This window comes from Crinia signifera, chromosome 2 (genome assembly GCF_055691185.1).
Source record: "Crinia signifera chromosome 2, ASM5569118v1, whole genome shotgun sequence".
In the NCBI taxonomy this organism is placed as follows: domain Eukaryota; kingdom Metazoa; phylum Chordata; class Amphibia; order Anura; family Myobatrachidae; genus Crinia; species Crinia signifera.
This window is the reverse complement of record NC_139218.1, coordinates 271,339,324-271,358,527: the sequence shown is the minus strand read 5'-3', so window position 1 is coordinate 271,358,527 and position 19,204 is coordinate 271,339,324. Positions and strand designations below refer to the sequence as shown.

General features: G+C 41.9%; 1 protein-coding gene across 1 annotated transcript in view; it reads left to right on the top strand.

Annotated features, from left to right (window-relative positions):
* PCCA (propionyl-CoA carboxylase subunit alpha) overlaps window positions 1-19,204 on the top strand; it is a 457,969-nt gene that overhangs the window by 290,157 nt on the left and 148,608 nt on the right. The gene's annotated exons all lie outside the window — the stretch shown is intronic.

Sequence of the window (19,204 nt, the reverse complement as noted above, 5' to 3'; positions counted from 1 at the left end):
GTTATGGGGCTGCTTTTTTGTGTCTGGAATCGAGATAGCCTGCATGTTAGTACAGGTAGTATTCTCTGAAAATCTGAAACAGACTGCAATAATACACTGGAGCCATCAGCAGGAAGTACAATTGGAACAGGCTGTTGGAGATACTGGAAATGGGTGCTGTAGCACAAGAGAAGTACTGCAGGCTGCTTGAGGTTTACAACTAGGTGCCAGAAGCACAACTGGAGCAAGCTGAGGAAAATATGTGAACTGGGTACTAAGTCCTAATGGAGCATGCTACACTGATATACTGTATATGTATGTATGTATGTGTGTGTGTGTGTGTGTGTGTGTGTGTGTGTGTGTATGTATGTATATATATATATATATATATATATGTTGTTCAGCCTGTTTTATCGCATAGTGTCGCAATTCACATGAGCATTGAAAAAGTCTTGACAAAGTTATCAGACAAAAGGTCCCAATATTGTGCAGTGTTAGTGCATTCTTGGTAACCTGCCTATATTTTCAGTTTATCCTGATTACTTTTCTTTATTGAAATGCTTTCATTTGTTTTTCTACCCAAAAAACAGCGTAGAGTGTTCCTAGCATTAGGGTTCTATGAGGACTGGGTTTAAGAAGCTCTGCTGTAGGGTTAATACTGTAGTTTAGTTAAAGACATAGTTTTAGGTTTTTTAATCATTTGGATAGCAATCAGGCGTGCCATTGGTTGGCCCTGTCCTGCTTAAAAAAAAAACACAAATACAAACGAGTCTTTACTAAAGTCTGGTGTTTACCACACATATGTGAATAAGGTGGGGTCGTCAGGTGCAAATAGGCCTCTAATAGCTAAATTCAATTAGTGCTAATTACTGCTCAAAGAAAAGTGCTTGTTGCTTTTAGACTTGCATCCAAAGCTTTTCAACATTAAGAACTCTGTCATGCAGCGAACGCATGTTAACTCATAGATTCCAGTACCTTGATCTATGGATTAACATTTGCAGCAGTCTGTTTGAGTCTCACTGAAGTAGAACAGATGGTGTAATGGTTAACATTATTGCCTTACAGCACTGATGCAGTATTGCTAACCAGTTAGGGACATGATTCCCATCATGGTCCTAACTGTGTTTAATTTGTATTTTCTCCAAGTGCTTGCATGGGTTACCTCCAGGGGGTGTGGTATAACACACCGACAATCGGGATTTTGACAGTCATTAGCCCGACGTCGGAATCCCGACTGCACAGTGGGGGGAGCGCAACAAATCACCTTGCGGGCACAGTGGCTTGCTGCGCTCGCCACCTATTTTATTCTCTCTCTATGGGGGGTTGTGAACCCCCACGAGGGAGCAGTTGGGATTCCGTTGTCGGGGTAATGACTATCGGAATCCTGACTGTCTGTGAGTCATCTGGCACCCCCTCCAGGTACACAACCCAAAAAATATACTGGTAGTTTAATTTGCTCCTGACAACAACAAAAAAACTAACTATAGTGTACAAGTACATACAGTATGTGTTTAGGGCAGACTAGATGGGCCAAGTGAATTTTATCTGCTGTCAAATTCTGTTTCGTCCATAACTCCTGTATTCAATCAATTGGTTTGCTTATCCTTTCTATTGGGGTATCTTACCCTATTTTTCCTATCCAGTGTCACTAAAGGTCCATACTCACTGGGCGATTATGCTGTCATCGCTGTGGGCAAAGCCGATATTAATGTAACACATATTTTTGTCAGTAGATCCAGTCCTGCTTTGCAGCATTTTGATGCCAGAATTGATGAACCCCTAATTGCTCGATGTGGGGTACAGACAACTTAAGATAGCTTAAGATTGCTTATCTGCTCCTTGACAAGAATGACAAGTCATCCCCCGACATACAGTATCTTTTTTTTTTTTTTTTAACATATATTTTATTAGAATAGCCAAAAATTACAACATCCAAATCGTCCAGTTCAAAACAATACTGTTAAGAAAGCAGCTAAACATATAAGCTAATAACTGGTCTGCATATAACAACCTGTCAAATGTGGCTATTAGTTTTCAAATTCGACATACAGTATCTTAACTGTATATAAGTGGTGTATGTGCAGAAATTTTGCAATAAAATACATTTTTCTTGAGAACCAACCTAGGTCTGCCTGCGCTGATGATCTTGCCAATAGATGTGAAATGCAGTAAGCCACAAAAGTAAATGTATTGTTTATTAATAAGAGCTGTCAGATTATTGTTGCCACACAACGGGTGGTGACAGCAATGTTGTTACGTGTATGCAGAAACCATAGAGAAGTACGGTCACTGACTTAATCTGTGTTGAGGATTAATATTTGTTAAACTGTGCTGAATCTAGCACTTTTTACACTCCTCTACTGAGAACACATCTTCCCATGGTCTCTAACAATCTTTGTATAGATCAGGCATGTCCAACCTATGGCACTCCAGCCATACTACAAGTCCCGTCATGCCTTGACTTCGTTTTGCTTTTAGGGAATGCTAAAACCATGGCACGGCATACTGGGATGTGTAGTTTCACAACAGCTGGAGGGCCATAGTTTGGACATGCCTGTATAGATGGTGATCTGTTATCAATACATTTCTTATCAGACTTCTCAAGACTGACACTTCCCATCATCACTGTGGTGCCAGGAAGTTTGTCTCCCATTAATTAAACTGTACTTTTGCATACAATGGGGCAGATGTATCATAGCAGCGCTTATCGCGCCGCTATGATACTTCCTGCTTCGCCTCAATAGCGAGGCGAAGCAGGAAGGGACATCTACAAGATGTATTAACATCTTGTCTGCCGAAGCGGGGGAGCGTTAACTCCCCCCTTCGGCGATGTCCCTTTCTGGAGATAGCGCATCAGTTAATACTGATGCGCTATCTCCTGTCCCCCGGCCGGCCGCACTGAGCATGCGCGGGATCTCGCTGTTCACGCGAGATCCCCAGCGCAGCCCAGACCTAACAGCAGGGACAGCGCTGTCCCTGCTGTTTAGATAGGGCTTCGCCAGCCTGATGCTGGCGAAGCCAAACCCGGCTTCGTGCGGAACGGTCAGCGATGCTGACCGTTCATACATTCGGCCTGCTATCATTTTGATAGCAGCGCCGATATGGACAGGGGCGCATAGCGCCCCTGTCCATTACCGCATCCCGGCTCCTTCATACATGGGGGAGAAGCGGTATCAGTGCACATAACGTGCGCTGATACCCCTTCTCCCCCATAACGACGGATCATACATCTGCCCCAGTGCATCATATGCAGTTACATTGACTGCCACAGGATCCAACATATCCTTGTGGCAGCCTTGGTGATCTCTGGATCCGATCCAATGTGCACAGGACTGCACATTGGTACCCAGAGGTAACCCTTATTGCCATCTTAAGTTTAATCATTGATAGCCATTTCAAAGTGACTTTATAATTTTCTTTATTAGATTAAAATTACTGAATGAAGGATATGTAAGATATATAGTAAAATCATTGCGCTATAGAAATTAAGTTTTGCTCCAGTATCCAATGAGATGTTTGCTAAGCTGCATAAAATCGGATTGGCTTCTATAGGAAAGATTACAGTGTTTTGAGCACAAATCTGCAGATTGGTTTGATTTTCAGTGATTTAGCACTTAAACAATTGTGCAAAAAGCAGGCTTTCATCTTTCATGTAGAGTGACTAACAGTTATGTTGAAAGTGCTCCAATAGCAAAGCCAATTTTTTTGTTATTTTTGGCCAATTCCTTTTATTTGGCTTTTCTTTTTGCATACTAAGAATTCTTTTAATCTTACGATTTTCATGTCCTGTATTCACATAGCTAGATGAAGGATCTCTGAAAACTACTTTGCATGTATGAATTTATTAGCAAAAGGCCAGGGTGGTCATCTTTTCTTTTATATTGTATTTCAGACTATATGGCAATTTATTACAGGTTTTTTACTGTGCATTAAACATTTAGGGTGGGGTTGACAGGAAATAAAAAAAAAAAAAATTTAATATAGATATAAAGTTTCCTTAAAATTTCCAATGCCCTGTCCCAGGCATTTTTAGTGGGCCATCTGTCTAAACATCTCCCCCCCCCCCCCCATTCCCTGATCATTTCCTCAACGTATTCATGAACCATGGGAGGGCTCCTTTGTAGTCTCCGTGTAGCTTGGTTCAGTCTACCCCTACTGAATACATCTATGTGCTTGCATAACATATATTTCACAGTGCTAGAAATTCTCTGAACTTAGTTCAGATGAATGGCCCACATACTTGAGGTTCCCCCTCTTTTTTCCCCCCTCTGTCTTTATTCTTACAAGGATTTCTGTGTGAAACTGACCTCACTTGCCATAGAACCCAGCACATTATTCTTGATCATTTTACATGCCACCTGCTGCTAGTGCTGTGATGATGAATTTCTTAATGACTGGTTCACTCTTGACTATTGTTTTAAGGCAATAGTTTGCTTTTAATACTGCATTCCTAATTACACCACTTTTTATAGACATCATAATTTGTCTTTGTTTTGTCAATACATATGTAAATAAATTCCACAAAACTAATTCAGAAATTGTATGGATTAAAAACTGCAATTATTTTCGCCGTCTGCAGCTTACATATTTTTTGAAACTGTAAACTGTTATAGGCTGCTAAATATATTTTATTTATTTTTGTATTCCTTACTTGAATCTTGTAGTTGAAGTATTTGCATTTCTTATTCCAATGAAAATACGAAATATCTAAAAAAAAAGCTTCATTAGGGCAATACATTTTTAAACAATGTCGATGAATTTGTTTTCTCAAAATCCAATGGAGCGCCTCCCAGCCAGCCTGAGGAATTGCCAGTTTCCCTGAACTGGCGGTCAGGTGCTCCATCTGATGGGGACGCGCGATTGTCTCACACGCATGCGCGTCCCAGTCAGCACAAAGGCGGGAAGCGGTTTCCCTGCCCGTCTTGCTTCAGAGAGATGGACGGGGATCGTGGAGAGCTGAGGTGGGCTGCGGGGGAGCTGCTGAGGGCTCAGACGGAATGGGGCGAGCGTTTCATTAACAGGTAGCACCTGGCAAATGGTGATTCGCCAGGAGCAGCTCCAATGGGAGCTGCTCCACCTGTACATTATTTTGGGGTACATTAAATGTGATGTATTATTTTGGGTACATGTATTATTTTGGGGTACATTAAATAAATGTGATTTATTTAAGACCATTTTAAAACTACTGGGTTCTACATATCAGTAGATTGAGATTTAGTTTGAAGCAGTTTGTAAGTGTATCACCTCGGTTTTGTGGTAGTGTCAACACTAGGGTCTCAGTCTTGTGACTTATTTTCTGGTACCAGCTACAGAGCTGCGTCAGCCATTTTGCGTAAATTCATTGGTTACTCAGCCAGCCAATGTTGTCACTGGTGATCTAATGCTGCGTCCTCAGGAACCGTCCTGGATAACACATGCATGCAGGAGGCATACAATATATACAAATCAGGCGCTAATTATAATAATATATATTTCTAAAAACAAAGTATTTGTATGACAGCTCCCAATAGGATCAACAACAGATCCCAATAGAAAAACAGGACTAGTATTATTCAAGAATAATTAGAGAGCGCACTGAATTAAACACATAGTAGTATTTATTAAAATAAAAATGAAAAAGACTCAAATACAAATAAAATTAATAGGTATAAATAAATTATGCACAAATTTCGACCACCTATACCGGTCACAGACTTAATGATGTATATATGATAAGTCCAGTTGCTCTTGCCCACTTATTGTTGGTAGTTGGAATGTCCAGATTTTAAGTGGGGAGCCTGTTTATGATGATAAATAAAGAAATAGTCCTTGTTGAAGACAATGTGGTTATTGCTGGAAAAAGGTGATGTATGGTATACCAGTTGATAAATGATGAATGGAGCCTGTAGATGTAATGGGGAACTCACTTGTGATGATAAAATGTAGAAGGCTCAACTGGTGTAGAGTTGTGTTACCGGGAGCGCATAGATGACAAACAGCGATGCGGCTGGAGGATACCGGCGCGACACTCCGCTGAAAGAGTCGACGCCGGGAGTGACTGGGCTACAGCAGCACAGTGCTGGTGTGAGTCCCGATGCAGGCTGTACCTCTCGGGGGTCCCGCTTGTTAGCCAAGGCAGTCAGGGTTTGCCGCAGGTCGCCCTTCCGCTTGCAGGTTTCCCGACACAGAGGGAAAGAGATGGTTGGTTGGTAGACAGCTGGGCAAATTGAGTGGCAGGTATGAAGTGGATAGCAATACTCCTCCCTGTCTTAACGCGTTTCTCCGTCACGGATGTCAGACGGTTTCCTCAGAAGATCTTCTGAATAATTGAATAATACTAGAGGAGGCATACCACATGCTTTCTGGATGGATTACCATGTGAAAGGATAGCTGTGACTTGCAACCACATCTGAATCCCCCCCCCCCCCCCCATTATTAATACGCCCACCACCACTATGGTTATTATAGGAACAACTCACTCCAAATAGTTAACCTTAATTTCTTCCTGAAACTGCAATAAAGTCCTTGTTTTTATTACACAAGTAATAATCTAATAATCTGTAGCACAGATATGATTTGAAGAACCCACAGACAAAACTGATCTGATAAGACTCACATCAATGGCAGTTAATACTCGGAATGCTTAAGTATACACAAAAACGTTAAGTAAGAATTACACACAAAGATAGACTTTGGCAAAAAACTCTCATAAACAGAACAAGAAATGAACAGTCTCACTTAAGTAAACCTGTGGTAAAATGCAAGGATGAATTCCTCATATTGGATCCCAGGAATCTTTTAGTATGTGGGATATTGTATTTATCCCTGCTTCTGCTATCACACAGGCCCCCTCTTTCCTTGGATTTCTGTTATCCAAGCATTCATGGAGGATTCTGCCTTTTTACATGTATTTACAAACTACCCTCAAACTACCCTCATGTGGGGGCTGCAGATAATGTGACAAAGATGTACCAGATGTAGTAGTTTTCAGCCAAACACCAAGAAACCATTGAAGGAAAGGCTGAACAAGGTACAAGTTTGAGATGGCTATAATCTACAGCCAGTCTTCATCCAGGTACAGAAATATCACCAGACTCTGTCCAGAGCAATTGCCTTTTCTGGAGACACAAAGGCATGTATTCAATGCCGCAGCGAGCGGCCGGCGAGGGGGTTAAACAGCGAGGATTGCTGAAAACCAGCGATCCTCGCTGTTTAACCCCCACGCCGGCCGCTCGCACTATTCAACGTTGTGGGGAAATCCTCGCCGTCACAGGACGGCGAGAATTCCCCAAAACAGTGAGACCCGCGGCTGCTGCAGAAAACTCGCAGTTTTTAGCCGCTGCTTCTGTAGCCGCATCCGCCAATTCCCCCTCGCTCAAAAACGGAGCGAGGGGGAATTGGCGGATGCGGAGGCAGTGTTGAATACTGTCAGGGTGAGTGGTGACAGCGAGCAGGAAGCCCTGCTCGCTGTCACCACTCGCAAACAGCATTGAATACATACCAAAGAGATTTGATTAGTTTTCCAAACCTGCAGACATTATGCATTGATCTCTGGTCAGTGGGCACACTAATATCCCAAACACAGGGCAAATTCAGTGCTATTGCTAAGCGATCTGACTAAATTTCTTAGAAATTAAGCAAACATTGCCCCATGTGTATACCCCCTAGCTATGGAACATGCATTGCTATCACCTGACTAGATCTTGACTGCATGCAGTCAAAATCTAATCAGATAACCAGAGAACACTGGTCCGCACAGATCGCTCAGTACTCATCGCTGGTGCATTGCATGTGTATGTCAGCGATGTGTGTTGAGCAATCTGTGCTTAAGCACATTGCTCAGCATGGGGGGCCCGTTGCCCTGTGTATACAGGCATTAACAACTGGATTGAAAGCTAAAGCCCTGGAGGCCACTGAAATGGTTGAAGATAATGCAGCTATCAAGAAGCTATTGCTGCAGCGTTCACTCCTGAAGCTCACAGAAAAAAAATTCAGTAGCAGTTTTGCTAAAATAGCAAAACTGCAGTCTGCAGTTTTTCGAATTATGGGGGCAACTCATCATGGAAAGTCCTGCCCTGCATTCACAATAATATTTCGATTACATTGCAGGCATTGCTGCGGGTGCAGTGATTAATCACACCTGCTTTCAAAGACTGCCTGTAAAGGCAAGTGCAAGAAAGCCATGTTTCCCATTGCGGTAAATGCTTGATATGTCATGCAGACCTTCAAACGATCTGGACACTACTGCATCATCTGGACCACACCCCTTAAAGTATACATCTCCTCCACCATGACAACTCCCACTATAACTCAAACTGCCATTGCAACCTTCTGGATGTGGACGATGCACATGCGCAGAACTGAGACAATCACCTGCAATTTTTATACTTCTGCAGTCAGTACTGAATTAGGTTAAAGAAAACTGGATAAAGATGATTCTAGAATATACAAATGTTAAAGGAAATGCTTTTTCTTCCGTCTGTCCTTAAATTTAATATGTTTGCCCACATCTACTAGCATATTTTTTGTGAGCCTTAAACTACAGTATTTCCTTTGCTGCTGAGGGGGGATCATAGCAGTGCACTGATGAATGTGTTAGTTGCAATGATGATCAGTTTTTAGATTGCAGTAATTTAGTGACCGTTTTTAGAATTGTTTAGTGTCCGATCCTCATTGTATTCGATATTGCTTGATTTTACTTACTTCAGTTTTGCAGTTTGTGGTTATAGATAATTTTGTTGACAATTTGGTCAATGGTATGTTTTTAGCAGCAGGTGATAACGGAAGCAGTCAACAAATGTTAGTGAATGCAGGATTGTGTGTGATGGATGATGTAAGGAGAAGAGCAAAAATAAGCAGGAGACCAGATTGTGGAAATAGTTCAAGAAGCAAGCTCCTTCACAGCAATAGAGTAATAAGATACTGGTGCATAACACATCTATATAAATGAAAATGAAAGTTTTAATTTGGCCACCTTAATTGTTTTTTTTTTTTTTGAGTAACGACAGTGTCAATGACAATTGTACAAATGGAAGAGAATTGTATAATCAATATACACAAACAAAAGGAACATAATGATTGTCAGTATTCGGAAAAGTGCGATAAACAAACACTAGTTTTCCGACAGTGCGTATCTCTACAACGCCAGATTTGGTAGGATATTTTTAAAAGAATTCTTTAATCTTGGCATTTTAATAATTTTCCTACGTTCTAATGAGCTCTTCTATTCCATAATTCTTTTCTACTATGAATTCATCTTTACCTTGAACTTTTATGGGTAGTGAGGAGGGTGAATATACTCACCTGTGAAGGAACTTTTTTCAGTATTTCCACAATCTGTTTTCCTTCTTACTGTGGGGGAGATTCTTTACACAAGAAATGCGCTAAAAACCCGTTATCTGGGTTTTTACCGCATTTTGGGATGCTGTAAGCATCCCCCGCCGGGTTAACGCGGCGGGGGGCATCGCCAGAAAAATCTGGTGATGCCCCATAGAAGCCAATGGGCTTCAACCGCATCCCACCGCCACCTCGCAACGACGCCCCGCACGGACCCCCGCCGCCCCGCATCGCCCCCTCCCTCCTCACCTGTGTCCGGGCAGCACAGCGCAGAGCTGCCCGGACCTTTGACCTCCTCCCTGCACTGATCATCTTCCGGGTGCAGGGAGGAGAAGAGCCGGGTGTGTGAGGGAGGGGGGAGCCGCCGGGACCTGCTGGGACCCGCCGACTCTCACCGCAAAGGACAGCTCTTAACTCAAGAGCTGTCCTTTGCTATAATTATCGCATACTGTATGTTAGAACATATGCGATAATTATAAATGCGATGCGATTATAAATTCTTAGAGAATCTCCCCCAAGAGGTACATTAAATATTTTATGCACTTTAATTATATTATTTATTAATTTATTTATAAAGTGCAGAGCTTTTATAGTGAGAATATTTGAACATTCACATCAGTCCCTGCCCCAGTGGAGCTTACATTCCCTACCACATGTACATGCACACATACAGACATTTTAAGGTTAATTTTGTTGGAAGCCAATTAATCTACCAATATATTTTTGGATTATGAGGGAAACCTGAGTACCCGGAGGAAACCCACACGTGCACGGAGAGAATAATCAAACTCTGCTCCGTTAGGGCCATGGTGGGAATCGAACCCATAACCACCTCAGTGCTGTGAGGCAGTAATGCTAACCATTACACTGTCCATGCGGCCCTAAATATATAGGGGAAATCATTTAGTAATTGATGTGATGTGAATGGTCAAATATTCTCTCTGTAAAAGCGCTGCGGAATCTGTGTGCGCTATATATATATATACTGCTAATAAATAAATAAATGTAGACACTTGTCATGGATCTTTTTGTTTTATTTTATATTTTTTAAGTACCTGCTGAGGACTCCTTCATAGGTGTCCTGGTTTTATGTTTGTGATATAAAAAAAAACACAAAGGTCCAGGAACTTAACGCCTTTTTTTACATGGATTAAATAATCAAGGCCTTGTGTATACCGATAGCTTAATTTACATTTACAGTACATGGTAATATAAATTAGTTTGCTTAGTCTAAACAGAACATCTTTGAATGCTTGTGGGTGTAGGGATTGAAGTTATGAGAAACAGCTGGTAACCCTGCACAAATTTATTCCAGCCTCAGAGATGCCAGAACACAGCAGAGGTAAGTCGTCCACAGCCTGAGTTCAATATTATTAAATATAAATGATCATTGGTCCTGGGTCAAGTCTGTTCTGGAGGCTACAGGGATGCCCCGAGGGATACTCACACCTAAGCTATGTGTTTTAGGGATTGTGAGTTCTGACGCCCTCTCTAAATGGGTAAAACTACAGTATATGTAGACTATCTGCGCATTGGCTAAAGTTTGCATTTAAAGGCTGTGGATGGCCAATGATAGCTCCATGTTCCCATCCTTCAAGGCACTAGTAAATGACTCTGTTTCTAAGGAACGCTTTGTATACATGCAAAATAATGCTAGCACTAAGTTTGACAGGATGTGGTCTCCGTGGCTTAACTTGGTGCATGCCACCACTGACCCCTCCATTTAATCCTCCTTTACTTCACTCCATAATCCATGTTATATAGATGCTTTTTGTGCCAGGGCTGCGCAATTTGTGTGTACTGCTTCTTACAGCTTCATATTTGATGACACCACTTTTTTTTGTGTGTGTTAGGTTTATTGTGTTTAGACAAGTTGTTGTCTTAGCTGATAGGTTAGTTGTGTTTGTGATTACAAAGACAAGAAAACTTCTTGCTGACAAAAACATACATGAATACGGATTTTTTAATTTAGTCTTTTTATTGTTTGTAAGGTTGTAGACATTGTACACAATATTATCTGTCATTCTTATTGAACTTCTTATTCTGTTGTATTCTTGAACTACAATTTGCAAATGTTCTCTACTTACATATTTATATTATCAGATTTCTGTAGGTGACATTTTTTATTATAGAATAAAAAAAAAAGACTTTATTAAAAAAAATGAATGATCAGTTTATAGCAAACTGATGGGAGCAAATTAAAGCGCAGGGAGCATTTTCATGCTAGACCAAGCTTCCTGATACACACTTGTATTACATAACACCTATCTTGTGACGTATAGTGGAGAGGGGGCATGGTATATGATGTATATGGGGAGTATGTGAGTGGAAGGAGTTCATGTGCTGTATTTGGTAAGGCATGTGATTTATGTTTGGGTTTTTCAGTAATATATGATCTGCATTTTGCTTTACAATGGATGGAAAAGTAGAGTAGAGCTGAAGATGTAAAATTAACTTTTTCAAACACACACATCGCTTGTTTGTGAGTCAGACACTATGGGGTGGGGTATTCAGTTGGTTAGATCCTGACTATTCAATTGTGGTGTTTTTGACGCTATTGAAGGCATTTTTCACCAATGCTTTAAAAAAAATAAAAATAATTCAGCGAAAAGGCATTGCCAAAAAATGCGTCAAAAACGGCTGCAATTTCGCAATTCCACCAGCAAAGTGGCTTGGATCTGCGGCTAATTCACAGTTCCAGACTTTTTTTTTTTGTCATTTCAAAATTTTTTGTCTAGGTGAAAAACAGATAAAAGTGCAGATTTTTTTCCTCGGCAAACAACCATACCTAATTACCGCTTAAATTGGCTATTCAGTGAAATAATTGATATTTTTTCAGCAGTGCATGTGTCTAAAACCCTAAAATGCCGCACAGCACATATGTGTCCCATGTGTGTACATGTGAGTCTGAGTAATGATTAAGATGCACACTTTTCTGACATCTATAAAGAAATGGAGTAGAGGCATGACGATAGCTGGAACTGAACTGAGCTAAATTTTGTGTCATATACAGTATGTTAAGGTTCATCTGTATTCCCACATGAAATCCATACATTAAGTTGTTCAAGCTGGACTTGAAGATGAGGGTAATTTATGTATTTTCTTTTTCAACTCATGTTGACCTTTTTCTTCTGTCGACCTTTACCATGTTGACCTAATGCATGTCGAACTTATTCATTTGTTGACCTTCTGCATGTCGACCCATTGCTGCTTGGACCTACTCATGGTGATGACACTAGAGAGATGTCAATGGTAATTTAATCAGGTACTGAAGGTCCTGAAGTCTCCTGATGGCTTTCTTTGCTCACTTTTTCATATGTACGGATCCAATATGTAATGCCGGCGGTCGGAATCCCAACCGCCGAAATCCCGACATGGGGGGGACGTGGAGCGCCCCCCCTTGCGGGCTCGCTGCGCTCTCCACGCAGCGGGCCCGGTGCCTCGCTACGCTTGGCACGCTATTTTATTCTCCCTCTATGGGTGTCGTGGACACCCATGGAGGGAGAAAGTTTCGGGATTTCGGCGGTCGGGATTCCGACCGCCGGCAAATTGACTGCATCCCATATGTACTAGGTATTATTTTCCTCTCTAATTATCTGTGATAACATTTCTTCAGAATGTGTTGCTAGTTTTCAAATCTCAAAGCAATATCGCAATTAGTTTGACTTTTTCTGTCTGTAAACTGTTCTACTTTACTATGTTGTCCCATGACTTAGTGGGTTCCAAATTATAGGATGAAGTGAAAAGGGGCGATTTTAGCCTATTTTAAGCGATCTGTCTATGCCGCTTAGAAATTAAGCACAAATTGTTTACGTGCTAACTCCATGGCAATGCATGGTATGCCGCGTCGCCATATCCGACTCAGATCAAAATCTTGTTCGATTACTTAGCAAGTGAGTGCAAATCGCTATGTGTGTAAAGATAAAGTGACATAGATAACGATCTACTATTTCAAATAACCTCTTTTTTTTTTTTTTGCTTAGCACACATCACTACGTGTGTATGTGCGATCTACACACCGAGAAGCTCAAGGGAAATAGCCTACCCTAAATAGCTTGGCAAAAAAGGCTAGCACAAATCTCCACGTGCCCTTTAAGTTGTGAGTGTAAACAGACATGGATTCCTCATTTCAGGATTGCTGATGGATAGAAGCAGACACTCTATAGTCCAGCACTGACAGTAGAGATTAATTCAGCACAGAGTTTATTAAATCATGCAGGTTTCATATGCCTCTCAGCACAGCAAATATTTTGATCAGTTTCTCACACAAGTAATTCTCAGCCCTCCTAATCCAAGAGAGGTGCTAAAAGGTGTCAGCATATAGCCATGTCTCCGTATTAGAAAACAGACAACTGACATTATCCAATCAAAACACTTCACAGACACCTTTCCTCTCGCCCCAGCAGGTGTTTTTTGCACAACGTACATCCATGTCTTGGATGGTTGTCATGGATACTTTGAACTTTTCACTACACTCACCTGTCAAAACAGGGATTAAAAGTGTTCTTTGCATCTACCCACCGTTCACATGGGATTTCAGTTTCCATTTAATTCTAAAAATATACATTGCATTTTTTTTAGTTTTCATTGCTTATAGCTAATTGAGGAAACATTGCGTTTGTTTGCTGACAAGTGCCTCTGCTCAGGAATGCCAGCTTAATTTCCTCACTTCTAGGATGTTTTCTTTCAACACAATAGATAGATATTAGATGCGTAGAATATTTCTTTACTTTATTGTTCAGTGATATAGGAGACGTATTTTCTATATTACATGGCAATAACATCAAAAAGGTTTAATTTCTTGTCACAACAGGATTCAAAGAAAGACATTGTAGAATATATAGTGCTTCTATCAAAACTTTGCTGGTTTTAATTTAAAAACTTGTTGGAAAGAAACCATTCTATTTTGGTGAGGGTCATAACAGTCTCCTGTAAATCAGTGTGATCAATTCCGGCAACCCAGTTTACACTTTTACACTAGTTCAACAAATTGGTCATTAAGCGAGATGCTGCATATTTAATTCTGGTAATCATTTTTATTCTAAGTAAAGAAAAGCTCTCAATGAAATGCCAAATTGTAAACATTATTTTAATTTACATCCTGTACAGTATTACAGAACATAAAATACAATCAGCAAAAATGATAAAATTGATGTACCAAAAAAATTGTAAAACTTAAAGCACCGTTTTCAGTTGGTCTGGGAGCTGGTCGTAAGTCCAACCGGTTGTCATACAGGTAGGTCTTTAAGTGAAGAGCATCTGTACATGAGAAAAAAAGCCAATGACATATTTAATATACATATATACATGAATGAAATTAAAGGCTAAAGCCTATAAATCCAGCTAAATGTCATCAGTTTGTAATCAGGAATGGAATAGATTGAGAAGCAATCTTCTGAAAGTATTTTCATACCCCCACTATCCACGTCGGCGTGGAGTTGATTTTATATAGTGTGGTGAGCACAGCGAGCTACCGAGCCTGAAGCGTGGCGAGGGGTCGCAGATTACTTTACATGTATTCCGCGTCCCCTCCCGCCCCGCCATGCTTCGGGCTTGGTGGCTCGCTGCGCTTGCCACACTATATAAAGAAGACTCCACACCGACGTGCATAGTGGGGGTATGAAAAGGTCAGGAGGACCTGTTTCTCTGCACTCGCCACACTTCGGTGGTGGTGTGGATAGTGGGGGGGCCTAAATTTCATTGTATGTCATACAAGTGTATAGTACATTAAATGGCATCGCACCCTATAAAATCACATGCGATGCGATCTCATCGCACCGCCTAAGGCCAGAGAGCAGTGAATAAATGACATAGGGAAATCGCATGCAAAAAAATCGCATGCGATGCGATTTCCGTGCCATACATATGTTATTTGGGTGCCCGGCTAATACATAAGTACCGAAAGTAGTCATAGAATACCACATCTTCAGACAAGTTGGACGTATAAACAATGCTGCGCTTATTTAACAGCCTGCGCCCAGGAAGCCAGAGCCAGATATGCTATAAATTTACTTACACTATCATCTTGAGTGAAGTGATCATAAGAAGAGAAGCCTCCATCAAGACCAGGGGTGGCCAAACCAGTCCTCGAGATCTACCAACAGTCCATGTTTTCCAGGCCACCGGTAAATCTGTAGAATGTCCATTAGGAATGAATGCTGCACATGTAAAAATGTGACTGTTAGTAGTGAATGCACCTGTGCACCAACTGGGTGGCCTGGAGAACATGACCTGTTAATAGATCCTGAGGACTGGTTTGGCCACCCCTTTGACCAAAAGGAAGTCCACTTTTCCTTATGTACAATAAGCCATTCCACCCTATTGGCCGAAAGTCAACAAGCAAAGCACATTGTTTTTCAAATTTCTCCTACCAGTTCCTGTGAAATACCTTAATAAGTGCCATGGAGAAAGTCTTTAAAGTCATCTTAAACTAACTGGGGATAATCCTATAGACTTATCTGCCCTATGAAATGATGCCACCAGGAGTTTGAAAGTCACTCCCTAAAAAAGGGGTTTGATTTTCAAGAGGAGGTTTCTATAGGGAGATGCACATTCAGGGTCATTAACAGAGGAGAGTGGTCAGAGACTCAACAAGACAAAAAGTTGACCTCAGAGATTGTAGGGAGGAGGTACATAGAGACTAATACCATAGGAATCCTGGAAAACGAGCGGTGAGATGATGAGAAGCAGGAGTAATACTTCCATTGCAGGATTGAAAGGTGAGTCAAGACCACCAAGACCACCTCAAAATATGAAGTAATTATCACTTTAGACATTAGGCCGACTTGTTATAAGGACAAGTCGGCCCCCGGCTGCTCCCCGGGAGAGCTCAATAAAATTTGGCACTTGATGTTTCTGTTTTTTGTGATAAATCAGGTGTGATTTATTACATGTAACCCATGGAGCTGGGGGGGGGGGGGGGGGGGGGTGTAGGGGGTAGCAGCAGGTAAGCAGGGTCTGGTGTAGTGGCAGAAGAGCAAGGTCCGGGATAGCTGCAGGAGAATAGAAAAAATCCTATTCAAAAGACTCTGTGCAGCCGCTGAATGGCTGAGCTCACAGCCAATCAGCGGCCACCCTGTCTTTTGTAGTGTATGGGGCCTATAGACAACGTAGAAAAATATGAGAAAGAAAGACAATGAAATACAGAACCTGCACATATAACAATAATTCTATCAATGTAAAAAGAACAAAACTAATGAATGATAAAGCATATACTGTACATAGGCAGCAACATAATGAAAAGTCAACATTAAACAAACTATTCAAATATGGTTCATCCAGTGAGCAGAATCTTGCAGGTATATTACTGTTAAGTGTTGCAACTGTGTTTTAACCTTGGCAAATTGTGATCTACTGTACATTTTTGTACCACAGTATAAAATTCTTTGTGAATAATCCATGTTGGTTAAATTAGCAGTAGCATCCTCAAGTGTGGAAATATTGATCTCTGATTTTCCTATTCATTCTCCTGTCTTCTGCATATTCTGATAATTTAGTGAAATCTCAATATGTAATTCCACCACTTTGCATGGTGAGGAACACAGTAGCACACTGTAATAATAAATGAGATGCAACGAAGACTGCAAAATCAAGTTCCTGGAGGTGCTATAGGATTAAGGGGGACATTCAATCACGGGGGACATGGCCGCCGGGCCCTATTCAATGCTATCTCGCCAGATTGAGCCCGACATCACAAGCTGTCAGAACGGCTCGGGAAGTGACGAGCTGCCGGCTGCAGCCTCTTCCGGGCCGCAACTCGCAGCCACGCCCCTTGAATCCCGCCTGCATGTTCTCGGTCGAGCTGATCGAGAAGGGGATCGGGTCACGGCAAGCTCGACCGCTGTGACCTCCAGATTGAATACCTTAGCCACCGTAGGAGCACACTGTAGTAATAATAATGTCCCCAGGGGAAGTGCAATTTTGACAAGGACAGAGCCCTCAAAAAAGGCCCCAAAGCCACTGCAAGTCCAAATCTTCTAGAACTCCACCCTGCAGAGGACAGTAACAGCACATCCCTATGTCTATCCATAGTGTCTGCTTACCCCACACTGTCTCTCTGTAGACTCAGCTCACCCATGTGTCTCTGCAGCAGCGTAAGTATTTCCTCCTATGTCTGTTCATAGCCTCATCTTGCACTTTGTATGGCTCTTTGTAGCCTCAGCCTCTACCCCATGCAGTGCCTCGCTTACCTGGATCTTCTCCTTGCTCCCCTGCATTTCAGTGGCAGCAGTAGACTCCTCACTACTGTGTTCTTGTGCATGGATCTAATTTTTTATTCTATTTTGCTATTGTCTATCCACAAACATTTACGCACCAGCATTGACACAAGTACTTTTTAAAAACGTATGGACATCATTACGCCATTTACGTTTTACAGACAGATACAAAAGATTATATCAGGTAATCCTGGTCTTCCATGCCTGTGGAGTGCTGAAGACAACAGCACCGCAGGCACAGGGCCCAGTCACAATCACCAGACTGGCCCTTGACATGGAAGGGGGAAAGCAGCTTTGGCTGGTGGGCCCCATGGGAGGAGGGCTACTTTCCTCTTTTGTTCCATCCACCCCTTTTCTACTATGTGCAGTCACAAACATGTAGCAGATAAATCAATAATGCAGTGGGCTTTCATGTGAACCTGAGTTTGGGTTTATCAAAACATGGTACAGGTATTTGTTTGTGTGTGTGTGTGTGTGTGTGTGTTTGGGGGGGGGGGGGGGTTGGTTTAAGATTCCCATTCTTTTATCAACAAATAAATCTAATGTTTGAGTGTTTTGATCAGTAAATTAATAAAAAGTATAGATTGTGTTATTTTATTTATTTGCTGTATTTATCTACAGTATTTGTATGATTATAAACTGAACACATTTCTAGCATCGTTGTAGAATCACACCCTACAGTATTTTGAATACAGGCTATTGAGCCCTGTGGTTTAAGGTTTCCCTACAAATGAAACACTGCCTGCTTCTTCTCGGTTTGTGTCATGCCACCATTTTAATGCAGCATATTTGTCTATTATATATAATAAAAGGCTAAAGCTACTCGTCACCTTTAAGGGAGGAATTAAAGTGTTTTGCACACCAGCGACCACTAAATGACAGAGCAATTTGAGTGTTACCCCGTTTGGGCGTGCACAACCACTGTTGCTATTGTTACTGTTCTGTCATTTTGACAGGCTGGGAATTGCCGATCCTTTAATAATTTAGAATATTTTTACATTGAAAACGTTCCTTACTTAATAATTGGTGCATAGCATTTTAATTATCGCTATAGCATTATTTTTGCACTCAACATGTCCTGACTGCCCATCATGACAGCTTACTGAGAGACAGAGGCGTAACTAGAATTATGTGGGCCCCATAGCAACATCTTGGACGGGGCTCCCCTAATGGCACTACAATGACCGGGGGGGGGGGGCTTGCACCAGAAGAGAGAGAGAGAGAAAAAAAAAAGAGAAAGAGGAGATGGAGGAAAGAGAGAGGGAGGAAGCGTGGGGAGGAGAGAGGACTAAGACTAGGGGCAGAGAGACAGGTGGAGTAAGTTTGGGCTGAGAAAAAGATGTGCAGTAGGAAAGAGAGCAGGGAAGAAAGAGGGGGAGAGAGAGAGACAGGAGAGAAAGCAGGACAGGCACCCCGCCCCAAAGATGGCGCTATATAACTGTTACCTTACCCCATTACATACAGGTGCCCCTGCGTAATTACAAACCCCCCCCCCAAGAACGAAGTAAAGGTGCCGCTGTGTAAAGCCCCCAGGGCAGATGATGGTACCCTCTGACAGCAGTCTTCACCCTGCCGGGTCTCCGCACTGTCAGGGCTCCATAGCACGCCACATGATCTCAACAGCGCCGGGTGTCTGCATCATGACCCGGGAGATGCACCCATGCCGTGTCTCCCGCTCCGTGTCTCCGGACTGC